Here is an 18019-nt window from a genome sequence, read left to right on the forward strand (position 1 = left end):
TAAGGTAGCCTGAAGTGAGAGGAAATGGAATGACATTCTTCCAGTCTCCTGCCTTAGGATATAAAGAGGCTTGATCAAGAGGCATATTCTTGCAGCCCTTGACTTTGTTACATTCCCACTTTCCAGCTCTCCTACCAACCTAGCTTGTTCTCACTAACAACAGTTTTTCTCACAGCAGCTCAAAGGTCCTTTGCATCTTTTTGCATTTATACTTAGAAATGCCAACTGAAAGAACACCAAACATGCCAAGTTTTGAAATTAGGCTTGTGAAGGACAGAAATGTTTTTATCAACAATGTCTGTTCATGTCTATGAATATATAATACCCAAGCCCAGCCCGAGGAATAGTCTATTTGATGTAGAAAAACAATACCTATAAAGTCACCACAATACATATGAAAATAGCAGAATATGAGCCATGGTATTACCATAATGATGACAGTTGCCAACATTCAGATAGCATGTACTATGTGCCAGATATTGTTGTAATCATTTATGTGTATTAACTCATTTAAACCTCACAATCACCTTGTAAAATGGATACCACTATTATTCCTTTTGGCAGATGAGAAAAATGAGGAATATAATTTCCATCAATGAGTAATGGATGCATAGAAAATTCCTTCCAATATGCCATATCTCATGCTTAGTGTATGGTCACGTTGATTTTAGAGTGAAATCTCTGTTTCCTTAGGCTACATTTAACCAATTACTTCTTTCAAGAGTGAATTAGACATGCCCTATTGGAAATGAGAGCCCTAAAATGGAAGGTAAAGAGCAACTGTAAAAAGTACTGTCTAATAATAGACTGGAAAAACCACTGAAATTCCCATCCAAAGAAGAATGCATAAATTGAAGTGTAAGTAAGAGGTGGAATTTCACACACAGAGATAAATCTCACAAAAATAATACTGAAAGAATAAACATCAAGTTGCAGAAGAATATACAATAATGTTTATATATAATGTAAAATTGTATGAATTAGTACAAAACGGTGCTTAGGGTACTTAGGGATACCTCTCTTAGGGTGCTGTTGACCCTTAAACAATGCAGACTCCCTGCCCACTAGGAAAATTGCATAACTTTGACTCCCTAAAAACTTAACTGCTAATAGCTTAATGTTGACTGCAAGCCTTACTGATAACGTGAATAGTCAATTAACACATATTTCGTATGTTATGCCTATTATTTATGCATTTTTATAATACAGTAAGCTAGAGAAAAGAAAATGTTAATAAAATAAGAGAAAATCTATTTGTAAAAAATTTGTATATAAGTGGATTCATACAATTCAAATCTATATTGTTCAAGGGCCAATGAAGTAAAAGTATAAACAAAAGTCAAGATGTATGTTAACAAACATTTTATAAAATGCTCTTCTATGTCAGACATTGTGCCATTATAAATATTATCAAGTATTTGAAGTACTCAAGAATTATAGAAGTACTTATCAAGGTTTTTGATTTCATGAATTTGATATCACATGGTACAGGAGTGTTACTAATTCTGCATTTTATTAAAAAGAAAGTAAAACAAAATAAAACAGAACTTACCATCTATCCTCATTATTTTTTTTTATAAATGGAGGATATTCTTAATACCCCCAAATACATTAAAAACATAATCACAGGGGGGTAATTTTAACTGACCTAGCTTTATCCCACCAAATTCTATATTATTCCCTGAGTAACATAGTACAAGCAGCTCAGAGCTGCTGCTATAGAACATTCAAGATTTGCAGAGGTGGAAAGAAGACTTTCACTGATTTAAATCAAAACATCAGTAGTCATTTCTTTCTCACTCGGCTGGTTGTGGATTCCTTCATCATAAAAGGATGAGATGTTAAAAGACATGATATGACAGCTGTTAGGCTGAATTTCTCTTAACCTGAAAAAAAATTGCCCATAATGAAGACATGCCAGTGGCATCTGCAGGCTGTGTGTTTATTTGGGAAGAAAGCTCCACTTGTTCCAGCCAAAGCAGATGCTTATTATATTCCCCAGGAGCTCTCACAAATTTTTGACTTTGTATCCATTTCCCCTCTTCCCTCTAAAAAAGAGATCCCACTGTGTTAACTGATAAAGCAGCCATGGAATAAAGGGCTATCCCAAGGATGATGTATTGAGATTGGCAATTCTTGGTTCTAACACACTGTCATCACTGACTCCTTGCAGCTGATATAAACCACAGTAGCATGCTATGCTAAGCAAAGAATAAGAAAATGGTAGGATATGGAAATATCTACAATAGTGTAGAATATTGTTCTGTGAAGCAGCTAACATGGCCAAATAATGGTATGACAGATAAAGTAGTTCTAACAGCTATCACTCATCCTCCTTGAATTTGAGTGAGAGGATTGGGCAGTTTTATAATCTCAGGATAGAGAAAATCATGGTAAAAGATGCAGAACGGAGTTGGAAATAGTAATTCCAAGATAAAAGTGAGGGGGATTTAAAATTCAAGAATTTGCCAAAAAACAGAGTTAACAGAAAGAAATGATAGAGGTGCAAGACAGTCGGCATATGGTGAAAGGTTGGTATCCTGGTGAACCAGACATGGGGGCACGAGCAACCCCTGCAAAGCCACAACTCACACAGAAAAGGTCAGACTGAGACAACCTGATCTCCCACCCCACCTCTCACCCCCCACCCCTGCACTGCCCCCCAGCAGGGCTGCAGAAGCTGAGTAACCTGGTTAGACTGCTGACACCTGGAGTTCAAAGAAACCCTAGGTTGTTTGGGCTAAGAAAAACAGAAGACAATTAGATTTTTACAACTTTGGCAAATGCATTTATCATATTCACATTTCTGAAGTCAGAAAGTCTTTGAATCATTATGTACCCTTTTATGGAAAAATCATTATTTAAAAATATACCATATAGTGATTGTTTTTTAAATGATGGAACCATGAGATTAAGGATATAATATTTTTAAACTTATTTTATAGACTGGAAGAAGGCTTAATAGTCCCTTGGACTGAGATTGCATTGTTCCCAGGACCAGGTGAAAGAGCTTCAAAGTAGAATTGTTGTAATTTCAATAGAGGAGGAGTTAGGACTATGCTAAGACAGCAAATGTAAAGCTTTTTTTGAGTCTTCCTTTCTGGCAACAAAGTACTATATTTGGTCATGATTTTTGGTGGATTATTTATATCAGTACAGTTTTGTGTTTTAGAGCAATATTGAGACCTCTGTTCTAATAAATTAATAAATATCTTTCCCAATAGACTCTCTTGTCAGGGAAAAGTTCTTGTTTATTTAACCCCCTTTTCCAAAGAACCCATGTGAATGAATAAAAGTCCTAAAATAGTGCAGTACAATAGATCTTCAATCAACCTGCCAAGTCCACATGACAAACTTAATAGAAACATGAAATCTGGATCAAATAAAAGAAAGATAGCTACAGAGGACACTTTGCATGTTGAGCACAGTACAGAGGAGTGGATATAGATGAAAGGCAGGAAAAGAACCTGAAAACAACTTTTTTTTTTTTTTTTTTTAAATGATAAGAACAGGAGAGACATAAGTGAGTTCCCCATTTTGGTAATTTCATTTTACTTTTTATATTCAAACTTTCAAGTACATATAAAGGCAGAGAAAATAATGTAATAAACCATATGTGTCCATTACTCAGCTTTAACAATATTCAACTATAAATGAAGTAGCAGAACAGATTCAGAGATATGCCAGGTCTTTGGTGGCAGATGAGTCCCTACATAAAATTAGCTCAGCTTCTGTATTTTTATCTATACAAACAACCAAACAAAAACCCTACTACTAAAGCCATTGGATTTCTTCACTCATAATGTGTCCTGAATGATAAAAGATGAAACAGGGCAGGGAATATTGGGTAACAGTGAGCTGAGATTCAGGTCTGCAGTTTCAGACAAAAGTCAACTGAGATAAGTTAGTAACCATAAAACAAAAAGTTTGGGGGCAAAGGGGATTTCACAGTCATTCATTTGCCAATATGTAACTCACTCTCCTCAAAGCAAGGGGAAGGCTAACTCCGAGGTAGCCTCACACTTCCAATCAAGGGAGCACATACAGCTCTCAGGCAGATGGCATTTCAAATTTGGCAAGTGCTAAGAGAGAGCTTACCCGAATTAAAATTACCAGCTGCCAAGTGCTCCTTTTGTCAGTTCACTCCAGATACCACTGCCACCTCCCACACTCAAAAAACACAAGATCTAACAGAGATTACAAACCACCAATACATAGTCTTCCAATTCAGGCACTAAGTGAAAAATGAAAAAGTATTCAGGAAAGCAAAGAAAGGAGGGGAGTACAATCCTCCAATATATTTTCTAAGGCAAAATAGCGACACAGATAGAACTTCTACTCAAGGATGAGTAAATAAGCAATCTGGCCTTAGATCTCTGTAAATACGCTATGTCAAACAAAAAGAAGGACATAGACTTCAGAAGTGAAGTTCAAATACAGAATACATGTGGAAACTCAAAAAAAACCAGAAAACTTTTGCAAAAGGTCTTTGTATTCTGAAAAGAACAAGGAGCTGTCAATGAGATTACTGAAGATAGAAGGAAGAATGACATGGAGAAAAACTTATGATGGTGATATCTTTTTCCAGTTCTTGAAGTTCCTTCATCTAGCTCCAAGTCATCTTGGCAGTAAGTGTTTTCTCTTTCTCTTTCCTTTTCTGAAACTCAGAAGGTTCTGGATCCAGATAATCCTTTAGTGTAAAGTTTTGTTTTTATTTTTCCCTTGACTAACTTTTCTGTTATTTTTGTTCTGTTTTTCTTCATTTGGACAAATTATAAGTCTCTTGGTCTCTATGATCTGTATTCCCTATATATCATTTTTTAATTGAGATTTAGAAGAAAAACAAGAAACAAAATTTATCATAGTTCTTAAACTAAGGAAGCAGTGAAGAATAGACCTGAGATGAGTAAGAGGTAGCATTTAAGACAGGCTTGAGAAATGGTCAAGATATAATGGAGAACTAAAAATGTAAATAACTTATTATGTATAACTAACTAACTATATAAGTAAATAAATGGCCATCTGAACACAGGTATAAAGATCTCCTTCTTCAAAGGAGAGAAAAAAATATATTACTCTCACTCTTTTCCACAAAACACTAGACTCCAGAAGAAAATAGACCATTTCCATAAAAAAGCTAAGGGGGGAAAAAGTCTGTTCTAACAGAGTTTCATAAACAGCCAACATATCATTTTCAGATTAAAATAATAGGAAGTAAAATCTGAATATCTGTAGCACTCACAAACTCTTTCCAAAAAAAAAAAAAAAACATCTAAATGAATAAGGCAGTTGAGTTTTTCTTTAACTAACTAAATTTCATATTCTATTCAGATTTCTTCAGTATGTCTCTAATGATTTTTTTCTGTTCCAGGATTCTACTGCATTCCTGACACACAAAATTGTGATATAAAAAGTATTTGTTGCTTTAAGCTGCTGGCTTCGGGGACAATAAGTTATGTAGCAGTAGATAACTATGAATTATAACTGTTTAGCCCCAAGTAGGTAGTGTGGTCTTTCACTCTATTTGTACTTTTTCCTAAGTATTAATTTACTGTATCTATTGTCCTTGTATTTGTATCATATGGTTTGAATAGATTCAATAAACTGCAGGGTCTGAGCAACTTAATTTCATTGGTAAGTCTTTCTGTTCCATGATTTCAGACTGGGAGGCTAAGATTATAGCAAGACAATTTCCCAAGGCAATGGCATTATTATCAATGGTGGCTACCACAGCTCTCACACAGTCTCCCTCCCAATTGTGGGGCCTATGGACGTGTGTAAAGAGTTTTCCTGAAGATGCACAGTTGGTTAGTTAGGAGAGATTTGTCATTTTTACACAGAGGAAATACGCTGAAGAAGTGTTAGAAATAATTTGAAGAGTAGGGTGAATTTCCAAGTAAATTTAGAACTCTACCATGAACATAAGCAAAAATTGCCACCGATGCAGGGCACACGCTCATCCATAAGCATTTCTTGATCTGTGTACCAACGCTTGACCCCTCTTCTCAGACTGACTCCTACATATAACTGCAGCTGACCCCTCATTTTGTGTTCCTTCTGATCTCTAGTCACAGTCACAGACTGAACTTAACACCATAACCTGTTTCACAAACATAGGGTGTCAGGGATTGAAGTTGTGTTAGCATTGCTTAGCCCCATTTCTGGGAAGCTACAACTCAGTTAGGGTTAGAGTTAGAGTTATTCTATAGATATAGAGGTGATAAAAGATGCTTATGGATGAGTGTGTGCCCTGCATCGGTGGCAATTTTTGCTCATGTTCATGGTAGAGTTTTAAATTTACTTGGAAATTCACCCTACCCTCCAAACAAACAAACAGTGTTCAGATGGTATTTATAGGGAAAAAATAAATCATTAACTCAAAATAAAAAGTGGTTATTGAAGACCTACTATGTGCCAGATTGCATCCCAGATGCTATGAAAATTCAAACAATGACTAAGACTCAGTTCTTGCCAAAAACCTTTGAAATACATTTACTCATGAGTGAAAAGAGTCACAGTTGCTCCCACAAGGAGAGTATGGTGGAAAAGATAACAGAAGGAGGCAGAAGCACATAAGAATATGGATGACTATGCTGTCAGGTGGATAGTAAATTTTGTGTGAGGCCCTACTATGTTTAATAGGAAAATGTTACTTCTTGTATAAAAACTAATGTTTGGGGCTTTTAATAGATTGCATAACAAATAACTACAACACTGGCAACTTAAACCTATACCCTTTTATCATCTCATAGTTCTGTAGGTGAGAAGTTCGGGTATAGCATGGCTCAACTATTTTTCTACTCTAGGTTTAACAGGGCTGAAACCAAAATGGCAGGAGAGCTGTATTCCTTTTCTAGAGGCTCCAGGATGAGTCTGTTTCCCAGGTCCTTCAGTTTGTTGGCAGTATTCAGTTCCTTTGGTCGTGGGACTGAGGTCCCTGTGGTCTTGCTGGCTTTCAGGGAGAGGTTATTGTCAGGTTCCAGAGAGTAACTACATTCCTTAGTTCATGCCCCTCTTCCATTTTCAAAGACAGCATTGATCAGTCAAGCTCTTCTCATACTTGAGATCTCTCTGTTCTCTCCTTTTGTGTCTTCTTCCCTGACTTCTGCACATTTCTGACTGGTTTTTCTGCCTTTCTCTTCTCCTTTGAAAGGTTCATGTGATTAGATAATGCCAAGAGCAATCTTCCAAGATTATCTTCCTATTTAAAAGTCAGCTTCGTAGTAGCTTTAATTATATGGGCAAAGCTCCTCTACCACAGTAACCTAGATCAGTGTTTGAATAACCAGGGGCAGAAATGTTAGTGGGGAGCATCTTTAAAGTTTTGTCGACCACAATACTTAACAGAGCTCCTGCATTGAAAAAATGCTGATTTGTTCCTTCAGTACAAAGACCACAAATCACAGATTCTCTTGGGGCTGGAAGCTTGCATAAAGTGGGGTGAAATGATGGGAACTGTTAATCCTTTACAAATGTAAAGGCTAGAATGATTTTGCTGTTTAATATCAGTTCTATTTGGAGTCAGCAATCACAGATGTCGACTATATGGTTTTAAAAAAATCAATACATTCCTGGAGTAATGATCAGTTAGAAGGGTTATAAATTGCATGTATGGCTTACGAGAAATGGATAGGGAGACTTGCCCATTATATTGATTATTTTGTCTTTGAAATGTAGCCATCAATTATAATGGCTTCCTAGGCAGAAGAAGCCAGATTTATGACTGGAGGAGGAGGGATATAAGCCTTTACTGAGCTGTGACTTGGGGCCAGAAGTTGGCGAGTCATTGTTATATTCATGTCTTTTGGTTTTATGTGTGGGCAGAGGAGGTAGCTCTGTACCTCCCGTGTTTCCCTATAGGATAAAGCCAAAGGAAGTGAGGAGGTAAGGAGGCTCAGCAGGCTCAGCTATCCAAGACTTGTCTTGAGGCTGCTCATTTTGGAAGGCCAAGTTGCCATGAGAATATATATTATAGATGGAAGAAAAAAAGATACTCATCATTTTGGCCATGTAAAAGACACTTCTTGATTTCTCAGATTTATATTTTTTCCTATTTGGATAATATGCAGCAGGTCTTCATTAGGGTGAACAGCTGGCTTCCTAACTTCTCTTTTATGACATTTTGCTTGGGAATACATGACATGGTTTTAAATCAGGGAAAACTGGGTGAAGGGTTCTCCCTTTAAAGCATTAAACAAAACTGAAAATCTTTTATTTTAAAATATATTTAGCTTAATAATTAAAAATGTTTTGGTTTGGTTGTTGGTTTTCATTATAAAAAAGAGCAATTAATTCCTCTGGTCACCTTCATTCTAGAGAGAGAATTGGAACATAAGCAGGGAAGGCAGCAGTTGCCCTGGGGGAAGGACCACACTGCTAAAACCTGGGGCTGATAATTACTCTCTAGGAAACTGGCTAGAAAGTGGGTAATTTTCTGAGAAATTCTATGGCCAAATGTAACATGTCTAAAAAAGGGAATATCGCCTTTACAAAGGTCTTACCCAAGACTGTAATTTTATTTTCATTTTTTAAATATTCATTTAATTTTGAAAGAAAACAAATGGGGGAGGGCCAGAGAGAAGGGGACAGAAGATCTGAAGAAGGTTCTGGGCTGACAGGCTGACAGCAGTGAGCCTGACACAGGGCTTGAACTCACGAATTGTGAGATCATGACTTCAACGGAAGTCAGACACTCAACCTACTGAGCCACTCAGGTACCCCTATTTTCATTTTCAAGGAGGAGACTTTCCTACAATTCAAAAAAATATGTGTATATAAATAATATACACACATACATACATGTATGTGTACATATGTGTGCACATGTGTGCATGAAAAGTTTTTCTATTTCTGGCCCCATCTTCTTGGATTCATACCACCACCCTTTGTACTTGAAGGGAGATATCTTTATTAATGTCTTCTTTATCCTCTTAAGGTTTCTTTCATGCATATAAAAGCAAGTATTAATATATTTTCTTATTCTCTTTTTATACAAAGTATAGTACACTCTGTTATGTACATTTTTTCAATTATAATCATACCTTAGAAATTTTTTCTCATCAGTACATGAAGAGCTTCTATATTCTTTTCCATTGCTACATAGCATGGGTCCTCGATTCCTCATCTACATTTCAGAAAAACAAAATAAAACTTTAAATTGCTCAATATTTCGCTCCAAGATCTATATTTTAAATTGCTCTGGACTTCACTCCTAGGTATATATCTAAGAATAGAGTTTACATAGATATACTACAAGACATGTAATGCTCCTAGCAGTGCTATTATAAAAGCCAAATGGTGAAAATTACCCAATTGTCCATCAACAAGCAGAAGAAAAGAGAAATAAACTGCAGTATATCCACGTAATGAAAGACCACACAGAAATTAGAATGAACAGTCTACAATTACACAAAATAATTTCAACATATCTCACAAAGTTGACTAAGAGAAGCCAGAACTGGACAGTACATATCTTGTGATTCCATTTATGTCAAGTACAGAAGAATGCCAAACTCATATAAATATTTGAAGTAGAGGTGGATCTCCTGGGATGTCGGTAATTACTATTTTCTGATATGAGTTCTGGATGTACTGATATATTCAGTTATTGAAAACTCATTAAACTACGATTTGTGGTACTTTTACCATTTACCATTTGTGTACTTTTCTTCATATATATTATACTTTGATAAAAAGGTTTTTTTTAAGGAAGAAAAAAAGAAGCATTAAAAACCAAACATTTTTATCACTCATTTGGTGACTGAATTAGTTTTTTATTATTGACTGAGCAGATTACCATAAACTTAGACTCCTGAAACAGCACAAATTTATTATTCACAATTCTGTAGTTTGGAAGTCTTGGTTAGAGCATGGCATCTGGTTATCTGCTCCAGGTTTCACAAAGCTAAAATCTAAGCATCTTCCTTTGTGGAGGCTCTAGGAGACAATCTGCTTTCAAACTCACTCGTGTTGTTAGCAGAATTCAGTTCCTTGTTTCTATCTGAAGTCTATTTCTTTGTTCATTGTTGGTATTTCTCAATCTTAAAGACACCTGTGTTCCTTTTTCTCCCCCCCGCCCCCGCCCCACCTTTAACCAGAGGTGGTGCATACAGTTCTCTCTGTGACTTTCCTTTCTATCACATCTGTCTTTCTCTTCTCTTCTGAGTTCCTCTTCTTCCAGCCAGAGATGGTCATCTATTTTCAATGTCTCATGTAATTATATTGGGTTCACCTAGAAAATACATGATAATCTCCCCATCTCAATGTCCCTAATGTTAATTACATCTGTAAAGTTCTTTTCACCATGTAACTGAATATATGCAACCTAATGTCATATAATATAACTCTGGAACTCATAGGTTCCAGGGATTAGGGCATGGACATCCTTGAGGCACCATTACTCTGCCCAATCCAGTAATGTAATCTCAACCTGTTCGAACTGACCTAAAGTGAAGATACTATATATACATGTGCATATATGCATACACACCCCATTTAATGTGATTTTTCAAATGTACTCCTGCAGGATCTTAATGTGGTTGATAAAGAAGGACGGTCCTCATCTATCCTGGGAATGTCATGTAATATGCAATTGCCATATTACCTTTTGATCCAAAACTTATAAATTCTGAAACATATCTGATTCAGGGACTGTGATCTTTTATTGAATGGATGCACCATGGTTTATTTTTCTCCTTTGATATAAATGTACATTATTTCTATTCTTTTCCTGTTACTAGTAATCTTGTAACAGCAAACTTGAACTTAGGTGATGTTGCATTGTATGTAAATGTATTTGTATAATAAATATTAAGAAGTAAAACTTTATGACCAAAGGATATGTCTATTTTTAATTTTATTTTTTAATGTTTTATTTATTTTTGAGAGAGAAAGAGGGAGACAGAGCATGAATAGGGGAGGGGCAGAGAGAGAGAGGGAAAAACCAAATCTAAAGCAGGTTCCAGGCTCTGAGTTGTCAACACAGAGCCCAACCTGGGGCTCGAGTCCACAGACTGCAAGATCATTACCTGAGCCAAAGTGAGATTCAGCTCAATCAACTGAGCCACACAAGTATCCCAATATATCTATTTTTAATTTTGATATATATGGCCAAATTGTACTATTAAAAGGCAGGAATCACATTATCTTTCCTCACTTCATGTATGAAGATTCTGCTTCTTCACAGTCCTGCTCATACAGTTTATAATCAAACTTGTAAATCTTTGCCACTATGCTAGATTCAGTACAGTTTTACTTTAATTAATGGACTTTACTTTTTGTGAAGTTTAAATTTACAGAAAAACTGAGCAGAAAGTAGAGTTCCTACATGATTCAGGGAAGTTTTAATTTATAATTATTTTATTGTGTGAGTATATTTTTAAAAGATTAATCATACTGTAGTATGAAGAAAATTGTAATTCTTTTACTGTGAAATATTTGTTCATGTTCTATGAAATTCTTTTCTACTGAATTATTGCTATTTTAAAATTGATTTCTAGAAAATTGTTGTATATTAGGTATATTTTTGGTATAAGTTAAAATTGGTTGCTCCCAGATTTGCCTTTTGACTACTTACTTTATTAGATAGTTTGTATCACTGAAGTGTTTTACTTTTATGTAAATTACATTATTAATATATCCTTCTATAGTTTATTGGTTTTTTACCATACTAAGAACTGCCTTTTTTAGACTGCTTTTGCATGTGAATTATGAATCTAAGTTCTAATTCTGAGCATAACACCTTATCAAAAATAATATACAAGAGCTTGATACATTCTAGTATAAAAAAACCTTCATATACTACATACATTAACATATTAGGATTTGGTGATTTGCATATCCATAAACCATATAGCTAGATAGATGAGAATAGCAGGGGAAACATGTTCACTAGTTATACATAGGACCAATAGAGGAGGCTTCTATGAGTATTAAAATCCTGAACATGGATGGTACTTGTTTATATTATAGGCATGCAACTATCACTGTGCTCATCACTTAAAGGATAAATCTTTGTCTGAATGCAGGAACCTTGCTCAGATAAGATCCTTTGTTTCAGGTACAATTATCAATCTTATCCTAAGCAGCCATTGTAGAGAGACAAAAAGCACCTATAACAGGAATATGAAGTTGAAAGGAATGTTCTCATTCTTGTTTTCAAAAGGCTAATGAAAATACTGGAGATCCACCAAGTGTCATAAGACAGGAGAAGGAAAAGAAGCGGAGAAAATACTAGGGGAGAGTTAGCAGTGTCAGAAGAGAGGAATAAAAGAATAGAAGAAGAGGAAAAGTGCTGGAGGATCAACAATTTTAGATTTGGATGGAAGGAGGAAAAGGGGGTACTAAATCTAGAGGAAGTCGCAGATGTTAAAAAAAAGACAGAGATGCTACTGGGGAGGAGAGGTAGAAAAATCGTGGAACCTGGAATAACAGATTTGAGATTGACATTAAATGTGCATGTAGACCTAAAACTCTGACTACAATTCCAGTCACAAACATAAGACACACTTAAGACATGTACAGTGGATCTGGACTACAGGCATGGACCATAAACCTGTACTCAATATGGATTAGAACTTGACACTGGACCGTTTACCTGAACTTTCCATAATTTCAAACTTAGACTTTAGACCTAGACCTGGATCTCATATATTGGACCTTAATGTGAACCTATCATATAGACTTAGACATTGGAACGGGACAGAGGACCCAAAACTAGGATCTGAATTTTGCAGAACATTGAATCTGACCCTGATTATACTCTATAGTCATGGACTTGGGAGTTTGCTCTTGACATTGACCTAGACATCTAATTCTAGACTTGGGACTTATTTATTTTTAAGAGAGAGACAGAGTGTGAGTGGGGGAGGACCAGAGAGAGAGGGAGACACAGAATCTGAAACAGGCTCCAGGCCCTGAACTGTCAGCACAGAGCCCGACACAAGGGCTTGAACTCACAAACAAGATCATGGCTTGAACCAAAGTCAGATGCTTAACCAACTACACTACCCAGGTGCCTCTGAACTTCATTTCTAAACACAGACGTGCAACTGGATTTTAGAACTTTACTATGCTCTTGGAACTTTATCTTCACCTGGACATTGAATCTGTAAGTCAGAAATGAATTTGACCTAGATCTTAGACCTGGTATTACACCTGGACCTTGTGTCTGGACAAGATCCAGAGTCAAAATATATCTAGGAATACAATCTTGAGCACAGTCTTTGTTCTTAGGTAAATATGGACTTTGGACCAGCCTTTGGACTGGGACCAGGACTTCATTTTGGTTATAGATGCTGATTGTGGACCTCTAATCTGGAAATGGATTTTGGATGGAGAACTTGGACCTGAATACATCATAAATACAATCTTCAGTTTGAATTTAGATTTTTTTTTTTAATAGACAATAAGTTACTTTGGAGAAGAGTATCTGAGACTTACCTGTTTTCTTATACTGCTTTTTTCCATAAATGATGTTTTGATTGATCCTAAGTTAGTATAACTATTTGGAAAAAGTACATTTGAAATTGATGTGCTTTTCCTGAGCTCTTTGGATTAGACGGGATTCATGACTAAACATCTGTTTCTTAGTTCCAACTTATCAAAATCAGCGCCTTTTGGAATCAGACCAACTTGTTAACTGTCTGCTAAGATCAGGTCACACACCTCCTGTTTTATGCTATCAAAATCTTTACACTTCTTCAGGACTCTTACCATATTATAAATAATTGATTAGTTATACTAATATTATATTACTTCTAATTTCTTATATACCAGTTGTCAGCAAACCAGTCAGTGGTCCAAATCTAGTTCATTACCTGTTTTTATATGGCCTATAAGCTTAGAATTTTTCCTACATTTTTAAATGGTTACAAAACAATCAAAAGAAGAGTGTTTTGATATTGTAATAATGTTGTATGGTGACAGATGGTAACTACAGTTATCATGGTGAGCACTGAGTAATATATAGAATTGTCAAATCAATATGTTCTACACCTGAAACTAACACTGTGTGACATATAAAACTTCAAATTTCAGGGGCACCTGGGTGGCTAAGCTGACTGAGCCTCAGACTTTGGCTCAGTTCATGATCTCCCAGTTTGTGGGTTCAAGCCCCACGTGGGGTTCTGTACTGACATTTCGGAGCCTGAAGCCTGCTTCAGATTCTGTGTCTCCCTCTCTCTCTGCCCCTCCCCCACTCATCCTCTGTCTCTCTCTGTCTCAAAAATAAATAAACTATTAAAAAAATTTAAAAATTCAACTTTGTGTTCATAATTAATGTTCAACTAGAATACAAACATATCCATCATTTGCATATTGCCTTTGGCTGCTTTCATACTACAATGGCAGAGTTGTGAGACAAAATGGCCCACAGAGCTCAAACTATTTACTATCTGCTCCTTTACAAAAGTTTGCTCACCCTTGTCCTACACAGCAAAGATAAAGACCATGCTTGTCCTGGGGCGCCTGGGTGGCTCAGTCGGTTAAGCCTTTGACTTCGGCTCAGGTCATGATCTCGCGGTTCGTGGATTCGAGCCCCGCATCGGACTCTGTGCTGACTACCAGCTCAGAGCCTGGATTCTGTTTCTGATTCTGTGTCTCCCTCTCTCTCTAACCTTCCGCTGCTCACGCTGTCTCTCTCTCTCTCTCAGAAATAAATAAAACATTACAAAATTTAAAAAATAAATAAATAAATAAAAATAAATAAATAAAGAAGACCATGCTTGTCCTTATTAGCTCTGTGTGGGAGCCCGACAGTGACCACAAGAAAGGGTGGTTAGGGACGCAGGGATGTGCCTGCACACGGGGCTCCCTGCCTGGGCAAAGCATGCCTGCAAACAGGATGCTCTGCCAGGAGGCCTGCACACAATATCCAAGTTTAATGGTCCGCTCGCAAACAAGGGAACATGCCCTCCTTAGAAGTAAGGAGAAGGCTGGAATTGTGAGCAGGCCTCTTAGTAAACATGTTGTGGTCGCTTTCTCCCTTTGCTCCCCCCTGTCCTTGAAATGTGTTTGGCTTCTTGCCCTTAATTGGTAAAGGAATGCATCTTGTAGATTTCAGTTTGTATCCAGTTACCGGGGTATAAAATAAACCGCAAGAGGGGCTTGCGTAGAATTGTTCCTCCGGCCGGAGTTGTGTCTGTGTCTGTCTTTTGTGTGTGTCTTATCCTTTGTGTCATTTCGTCCGCAATAGCTCTGTATTTAGATTTTTGACATTAAAAAAAAATAATGTTTCTTTTTTTTGAGAGAATGAGAGAGACAGAGTACAAGCGGGGGAGGGACTGAGAGAGGGAGACACAAAATCCAAAGCAGGCTCCATGCTCTGTGCTGTCAACACAGAGCATGACATGGGGCTTGAACTCACCAATGGTGAGATCATGACCTGAGCTGAAGTCAGACACTTAACTGACTGAGCACTCAGACACCCCAATTTTAGAGATTTTTTAAATGGGACAGAGCTAGAGGAAGACGGCGGAGAGGTAGGGAGCTCTGCATTTCACTCGCCCCATCTATCAAACAGAGAAGAGGCCTTCTCTGAAGCCATAGGAACACTTAGAGAATCCAGGAGTTTGGGAGGAAAAGGAGACAGAGTCTGCTGGAAAAACCTTATAGTGGCTACCTCAGGAAACAAGCCAAAATACACATGGTGGAGAGTCTCAAATACCACTACGAGTAGGGAAATAAAATAACCAAAGTCTCAACAAGAGAGACAAAGAGACACCATTCAAAGAACATTTCCTGAACAGACAGGCCCTAGACAGTCAAAGAGCCTTCTTTAATACTAGCAGGTGCACAGTGCATAACAAACTTTTAAAACTAACAAGAGACAGGGTTGCTGGGGTGACTCAATCGGCATCCAGCTTTGGCTAAGGTCACGATCACATGGTTTGTGGGTTCGAGCCCTACGTCAGACTCTGTGCTGATGACTAGCTCAGAGCCTGGAGACTACTTCAGATTCTGTATTTCCCTCTCTCTCTCTGATCCTCCCCTGCCCATGCTTGCTCTCTCTCTCTCTCTCTGTCACAAATAAATAAAACATTAAAAAAAATTTTAAACTAACAAGAGACAGAAAGCTAGCCAAAATGATGAAACGGAGTAACTCGCCTCTCAAGAAATTCCAGGAAGAAATGACAGCTAAAGAACTGCTCAAAACAGATATAAGCAACATAACTGAACAAAAATTTAGAAAGATAGTCATAAGATTAATCACATGGAAGACATCAGAGAAACTATTGTTACAAAGACTATGGAGCTTAAATATAGTTGTGATGAATTAAAAAGTGCTATAAATGAGATGCATAATAAAATGGAGGTGTCCAGTGCACCAATTGAAAAGGCAGAGAGCAGAATAGGTGAATTAGAAGACACAATTATAGAAAAAGAGGAAGCCAAGAAAAAGAGAGATAAACTGATCCAGGAACATGAAAGGAGAGTGCGAGAGCTGAGATACAATCAAATGGAACAATATCCATATCATGGGAATTCTAGAAGAAGAAGAGAGATGGAAAGGCGCTGAAGGAGTCCTTGAAAAATTATAGCTGAGAACTTCCCCAACCTGGGGAAGGAAATAGACACTGCAATTGAAGAGGCACAGAGAACTCCCTTCTGCACGACATATCATAGTGAAACTGGCAAAATATAAGGCCAAAGAGAGAATTCTGAAGCATCTAGGGATAAAAGGACCCTAACATACAAAGGGTACCTATCAGAGTGATGACAGACCTATCTACTAAACCTTGGCAGGACAGAAAGGAATGGCACGAAATCTTCAATGTGATGAATGTAAGAAATATACAGCCAAGGATCCTCTATCTAGCAAGCCTGTCATTCAGAATAGAATGAGAGATAAAAGTCTTTCCAAATAAAAAATATTGAAAGAATTCGTCATCACTAAACCAGCCCTACAATAAATCCTGAGGGGGACTCTATGGGGGAAATGTTGCAAGCAACACAAGGTACCAGAGACACCACAAGCATGAATCCTACAAAGAACACAATGACTCTAAATCCATATTTTCAATAACAACACTGAATGCAAACAGACTAAATGTTCCAATCAAAAGACATAGGGTAGCAGAATGGATAAAAAAAAAAATCCATTTATTTGTTATCTACAAAAAACTCATTTTAGACCTGAGGACACCTTCAGGTTGAACGTAAGGAATGGAGAAATATCTATCATCCTACTGGAAGTCAAAAGAAAGCTGGAGTAGCTATACTTATATCAGACAAGCTAAAGTAAAGTCAGTAAGAAGGGATGAAGAAGGGCATTATATAATATTTACAGGGCCTACCCATCAGGAAGAGCTAACAATTATAAACGTCTACACACTGAATACGAGAGCACCCAAATACATAAAACAATCACAAATAGAAACAATCTTATGGATAAGAATGTGCTAAAAGTAGGGGACTTTAATACTCCACTTACAGCAATGAATAGATCAACTACACAGAAAATCACTAAAGAAACAACGGATTTGAATGACACATTGGATCAGATGGATTTGACAGATATATTTAGAACTCTACATCCTGAGGACATGGAATTCAGTTTCTTCTCAATGGTGCATGGCACATTCTATAAGATAGATCACATACTGGGACATAAAGCAGCCCTCAACAAATATAAAAGAAGTGAGGTCATACCGTGCATACCTTCAGATCACAATGTTATGAAACCTGAAATCAACAACAGGAGGAAGTCTGGAAAACTTCCAAATACATGGGGATTAAAGAACACCCTACTAAAAAAGAATGGCAATTAGAGAAGAAATTAGAAAATATATGGAAACAAATGAAAATGAAAATACAACAATCCAAACTCTATGGGATGTGGCAAAGGCAGTTCTAAGAGGAAAACATTGCACTACAGGTTTATTTCAAGAAATTAGAAAAAGCGCAAGTACAAAATCTAACAGTGCACCTAAAGGAACTAGAAGGAGAGCAACAAGAGCACCCCAAACCCAGTAGGAGAAGAAAAATAATAAAAATCAGAGCAGAAATAAACAATATAGAA

At 36.9% G+C, this 18019-nt stretch overlaps 1 protein-coding gene across 1 annotated transcript in view; it reads left to right on the plus strand.

The window, feature by feature from the left end:
- The first annotated feature begins 4238 nt into the window (after nucleotides 1–4238).
- The window catches only part of LOC120221734 (lithostathine-like), a 24179-nt gene continuing 10398 nt past the window's right edge, over nucleotides 4239–18019 (plus strand). The window contains exon 1 of the mRNA XM_039219295.1: nucleotides 4239–4628. The gene's annotated coding sequence lies outside the window, so the exon portion shown is untranslated. The remainder of the gene's footprint in view (nucleotides 4629–18019) is intronic.

This window comes from Hyaena hyaena, unplaced genomic scaffold, assembly GCF_003009895.1.
Source record: "Hyaena hyaena isolate Hyena2069 unplaced genomic scaffold, ASM300989v1 scaffold_810, whole genome shotgun sequence".
In the NCBI taxonomy this organism is placed as follows: Eukaryota; Metazoa; Chordata; class Mammalia; order Carnivora; family Hyaenidae; genus Hyaena; species Hyaena hyaena.